General features: G+C 46.3%; 1 protein-coding gene across 4 annotated transcripts in view; it reads right to left on the bottom strand.

Annotated features, from left to right (window-relative positions):
* Nucleotides 1-6,000, bottom strand: part of LOC137431840 (diacylglycerol kinase beta) — a 199,824-nt gene that overhangs the window by 41,144 nt on the left and 152,680 nt on the right. The gene's annotated exons all lie outside the window — the stretch shown is intronic.

The raw sequence follows: 6,000 nt of genomic DNA, 5'->3' as shown, positions 1-6,000 counted from the left end.
TAAGGTAAAATCCAGTGTACAAGTTTCCATTGAATATCTCCAACATACTTTGGAGTAGGCAAGAGATAAAAACTTCGCCAATTGGGGCAATTGGGTGGTATTGGGGGTAAAACATCCCGCCATCGAAGCCTCGGGTGCTCAGAAAATGTTTTTGCGTATAAAATTTTAACGTACGCGTTGTACAGAGTTTTCTTTGGAAAGGCGGGAAGGGATAATGCAGTATCATCAGGGCTGTTCAGGCCAGGGGACAGATTAAGTGGCGGGCTGAAGACTAGGAGTTTGGGGAAGTCACCCGCTGTTTCCTCGGGGGAAGGGCCAAGTTCCTCGCAGGTATTACGATACGTTGTGGATATCCCTTGAAGGAACCGAGAGATGATCCTGACAGATTTTATTCCGGTTTTTTGTGCCACAGCGGCAGCACTCAGCCGGCAGCTCCCAGACTCTGTCATGAGGTCTTTCACTCGCAGCAGCTTGGCATCAACAAAACGTTGAACGAGTCCCCTATTATTCAAGCTGTTTTCCAGGAAGGGGTTGTAGCATAGGGGCTCGTTCAACAACATTTCCATGTTGTATGTTGCCATTTCACGGGAAAAGGACAGGGCTTGCCAGGCGTTCATCACCCCTTGGTAAAAGGTGGGCAGCAAGGATGAATCGATTTGATGAGGGTTCATCAAGAAAAGTTCTCGGTCGTAACCCAGCTTGCATGTGAGCTGTAATATGCAGTTAGCCAGAGGCCTCCAGAGTAGGGCTTCATCTCCATATACAAGTTGGCGCACGATATGAAGCCGGAAGACCATGATCCGGCTGCGGATATCAATAAGACCTTGGCCACCTTCAGCGAGTGGCAAGTATGCCACGGGGGGTTGGAGCCAGTGTTTCCCGCTCCAGAAAAAGTCGACAATGCTCTTTTGCAGTGTAATAAGAAGGCTCCCAGGCGGTTGTAGGCATATCATCTTATGCCATAGCATAGAGGCGACAAGATTGTTAATGACGAGAGTTCTTCCGCGGTACGAAAGTTGGAAAAGAAGTCCTTTCCAGCGGGCCAGTTTTGCCATTACCTTGTCTGGTAATCCCACCCAGTTCTGCTGCTCAAAGGTGTTGTCTCCGAGGAAAATACCGAGGTATTTAATGCCACTTTTCTGCCAGTTCACTCCTCCTGGTAGGACAATTGGCGGGCAATCTCCAGGTCCTATCCAAAGGGCTTCACTCTTCTTCCAGTTTACCTGGCCTGAACAAGCCTGACAATATGTTTTTAGTGCCTGAGCCACCGCAGTGACGTCAGTACTATTTTTTATATAAATACAGACATCATCTGCATAGGCAGAGACTTTTAGCGGTGTGGTAAGAATTGATCCAGTGAAGCCAGAAATGTGCGTACGTAATTGGAGCAGAAGAGGTTCGATGGCAAGAGAGTATAAAAGTCCAGATAGCGGGCAACCTTGCCGTACTCCCCGTTGTACAGCAATGGGGCTACACAATACTTGATTAATTTTAAGAACACTGGATATATTACAATACAAAAGTTTAACGTACGAGATAAAAATAGGTCCAAACCCAAAATTCTCTAAAACTCTAAAAAGGTACATGTGGTCAATACAGTCAAAGGCTTTTCCTTGGTCAATAAAAAACAGACCAACATTCATATTAAAATTGTTACAAAACCGAATGGTATCACGGATAAGAAAGATATTATTAAAAATAGTACGTCCAGGAATACAAAAGGATTGATGTTCTCCTATTAGTACATTCATAAAAGGTTTCATTCGATTAGACAAGGCTTTGGCTAAAATTTTATAATCCGTACATAAAACAGAAATAGGACGCCAGTTCTCTATAAGTTGAGTGTCCGCTTTCTTAGGAATTAAGGTGGTGACTGCTCTCCGGCAACTCCACGGCAGTTGTCCATCCTCTAAACATTCATTCAATACCCGCAGTAGGTGAGGTCCAATGGTGTCCCAAAAAAACTGGAAAAATTCACTTGTCAGCCCATCCAGTCCAGGGGCTTTATCAGGTTCCAAGGCCTTCAAGGCAGCGGTGAGCTCAGGTAACCTAAGAGGATCCTCCAACTGCTGCTTCTGATCCTCCGCCAATGTTGGAAGGTTAGAAACAAGTTCCAATATTGCATCCTGGTTAATGTCATGCCGCATAAACCGTTGTTTAAAATGTTTCCGGGCACATTCCCTGATTCTGCCATCTTCATAAAGGAGTTCCCCATCATGGAGCAAGCGTGTAATCATTGACGAAGAGGCCCCCCTTTTAAGGCTGAAGAAGAATTTGGTTGGAGCATCAAGGTCGTGTATGTACCTCATCTTCAGGCGCAATAAAGCATTTTGTGCTCGCCTTTCGGATATGGAATTCAGTAAGGCCGTTTTTCCATGGATTTGTTGCCTCATTCCCTGGTAGCTCACACTTGCGGTTCCCTGAAGCTGTTCCTGTAATTCCAGGATTTCATCTTCAAGTAAGGTTGTGGTTTTTCTTTCCTCTTGAACACCATACGCACGATATTGTTGGCAGAACAGTCTGATGTGCGTTTTGGCATTATCCCACCATTGTCTGAGGTTTGAGAAATTCCCTTGGGAGGCAACCAGAATATTCCAAATTTCCGGAAAAATGTCCTTAAAGGTACTATCATCAAGTAAGTTGTTATTAAATTTCCAAAAAGCACTCTTGTGTTTCGGGCAGATGGCAGAAATTTTGAGAAATGTTGCGCTGTGGTCCGAGAATCCTGATGGGCAAATTTTGGATGACAGAACGAGGCGTTCAAGTGGAGGATTAATATAAAACTTGTCCAAGCGAGCAAGTACAATATTACCCTGAATACATCGACACCATGTGTATTGCCTGATTGATGGGTGCTGTACCCGCCATATATCTGTCAAATTCATTTGTTTTAAAAATTTGGTGAGAGGGATTGTGGAGGCAGGATGGGGCTCTGCACTGTTCCTGTCGAGTTGGGGTTGGAGGGTGCAGTTAAAATCTCCACCAATACAAACATGATTGTCTTGGTTTTTTAGGGCGTTTTGACTGTCGAGGGACGTTAGGTGTGTCCCAAGGTCATTAAAAAAAACTCGCCGAGCTACAGGCGTACTTGGGGCATAGATATTAAAAATAGTATAGAATTTTCCATAGTAGTGGAATTCTAGGGATGCTAGGGATCCCTTGTGTATTTCGTCGAATTTAAGCGATGAAGGCGAAAAGGAGGGGCTAAGAATTATTGCGACACCGCCTTTGCGGGAGTCACCGTTACTAAAGAAGGACAGGCCGGGGAAGAGCCTACACCACTCTGCGACACAGCAGTCGTTGGCATGGGTCTCTTGTAAGAGGGCAATGTCAACTTTCTTCTGCAATAAAAAATCCCTTACTTGAACTTTACGGACAGAGCTACATCCTCCGTTAATATTCAGGCTACAAATGGAAAAACTCATTACAGCTATAAGGAGGAGTGACCACCACTCAATTTTTTGATAGCAGTTCATTCTTAGCTTTTTGCAACCACTTCTTTAAACGGTGACGTTGGGAGGAATTGAAATTAAAAACGTGGGGCCGTTTTACCATCAGTTTAGCGGAATGTATAAAATCAGGTAGCTCCGGAAAAAAGGTTTCTATTACAACATTCCTTTTTCGGAATGTGTCCTTAAGAAACCTTTTTATCTCGGAGGGAGGGATTGGAGGGATTTCTTCTTCCTTAAGGCTACCACATTCACTAACAGAGTCATCTATATCAGATGGCTCAGATGGTGTGTCACACTGGTTTTCATCATTTATCTCCTCACCGTCATCACATCCCTCCACGTTATCGGATGGGGCATAGTCCATAGAGGGGGGGGACGGGGAGGGAGAGAAATGAGCCATCTTCAGGGGAGGGGGGGGGAGGGGGGGGGTACTAATTTTTGTGGTTCAACCATATCAGTTTCTAGGTCAGTAGACAAGGGCGAGGATTCATCCACATCTATGTCCTCCAATACCGAGAAACGATTTTCTGTGACGAGGGACAAATCTAGGCCAGAGAGGAGGGCCTGTCGGTTTTCAGTTGTAGGTTTTTTAAAGAGGTGACCGTTTTCATCTGTTGTTTGCAGATGTCTTTTTCCTTTTGGGCAGACTAATTGAAACTCGTCCTGGTTAGTGGGAAGAGATTGCAAGGGTTTGGGGGGAGAGGGGGGGAGGGAGGACGTGATCATCGGGAGGGGGATCCCATCGGCTACCACGGCGGGAGAGGTAGGATCAGTTATAGCAGGCAACAAGCTGTGATTGGACGATGTCGCCTGGGGGGTGAGATCTATAGTTAACAGGAGATGGCTGCAATTAGATCCTTCAGTAGAGGGAGGGGCCCCTGTTTCAAGGGGAGGGGAGTGGGGTTTGGCGGGGGGGTTTGGATTGGTGGTAAGAGGGCTTGGGTCGGTGGTGGACAGATTGGGATCAGTGGTGGTAAGGCTTGGGTCGATGGTGGGAAGGTTCGGGTCGGTGGTGGGAGGGCTTGGTTCGGCGGCGGGAGGGCTTGGTTCGGTGGTGGGAAGGTTTGGTTCGGTGGTGGGAAGGCTTGGGTCGGTGGTGGGAGGGCTTGGGTCAGTGGTGGGAGGGTTTGGACCGGTGGTGGGAAGGTGGGGGGGTTGCTTATTCCCGGTTCGGAGGGGAGGTTGCACTTGTGGAGAATTCTCTTTTCGGGGGCAGTCATGCTTAACATGCCCAAATTGTCCGCAGCCAAAACATTTTAGAACGTTGGTGGACACGTACACTGTATATTCGTTCTGTTGATGTTTTAATTTTATTATAAGGTTTAAATCCTTCTGGGAATTTTTTAAAATCATAAACACTTGCCGCCGGAATGAAACCACGTGCCTTAAATCGTTGTTTCGTGACCCGAAGGGAATCATGGAGATACGAGACACGATGGTACCGTATCGGGACAACTCTTTAATTAGTACATCGTCGGATACAAATGGGGGGCAATTTGATATCACGACTTTTATCGCTGGGCTATCTAGTGGGGAAATCATTACAAATAAATCTGGATCGATTGTCAAACCCTGTTCGACAATTTGTGGGACACAATCCACGTCGGACAAAAAAATAACGATCCGCTTGTTCATCCGCGAAGCGGCAACAACCTTGTCGATCCCGACAACACGACCGGTTGCGAGGACAACGTCCTCGACACTAACCTCACGTTCCGGAGGTACACAAAAGAACCCGTGCTTACGGGTCAGGCTCTGAAAGGCCGTAAATCGAGATAGTGCAGCTGCCATGCTGGAACAGCTGCACTTACAACCCCTCCCCAACTCGGGGAGGGTGAATATATAATACAATCTTCCCTACCCGAACTCCGGGAATGGGAAGCAATCAGACCTCTCCGATTTCCCTAACTTCGGAAAAGGGAGGCAACAAAACAAACTGAAGGAAGGATAAACGAAAGGAAAAAAAGAAAATAGAGGTTTAAGATGAAGGAGCAAACACCGATCGGGCGACGCCCAAAAACGGCGAACCCTTACCAGCGATCACCCTGTGCTCTCCGGCTCTCTCTCCCGTCTCAACGTATATGGGAATCACCAGGAAGACTCCACGAACAGGTACAAGGACACAGAGGGGGGAAAACGGGGGGGGGGGGGGGAATGGAGCAACAACACAGAGCACTCACAGGCCTCCACAAGCAGACGCCATGACAGTACAACCAGCATGCAAACGACCAGCAGGGGGCGCGAGAGAGAGAGAGAGAGAGAGAGAGAGGAGAGAGAGACTGACTGTTTCTTCCTTTTATTACAAGAGTACAAAAAATCAGTAATGTTCAGTCATAAAGAAACAAAGCACAATAAAAATGGTCTCAAGGAAAAATAATTATCAAATCATCATCATCAAGTGTGCATATGACATCATTAAAAACCCACTTTTCTTTAAAACATGTTAAATTCTTGTTCATTTTAAAAAACCGGTACTCTAGCTTTAGTCTTGCATTTACAAGAGCCTTAAAGGTGAGCAGTACATCATATGACGAGTCAGAAGCGTTTC

Source organism: Myxine glutinosa, chromosome 7 (assembly GCF_964187855.1).
Source record: "Myxine glutinosa chromosome 7, kmMyxGlut1.1, whole genome shotgun sequence".
In the NCBI taxonomy this organism is placed as follows: domain Eukaryota; kingdom Metazoa; phylum Chordata; class Myxini; order Myxiniformes; family Myxinidae; genus Myxine; species Myxine glutinosa.
This window is presented reverse-complemented; position numbering and strand designations above follow the sequence as displayed.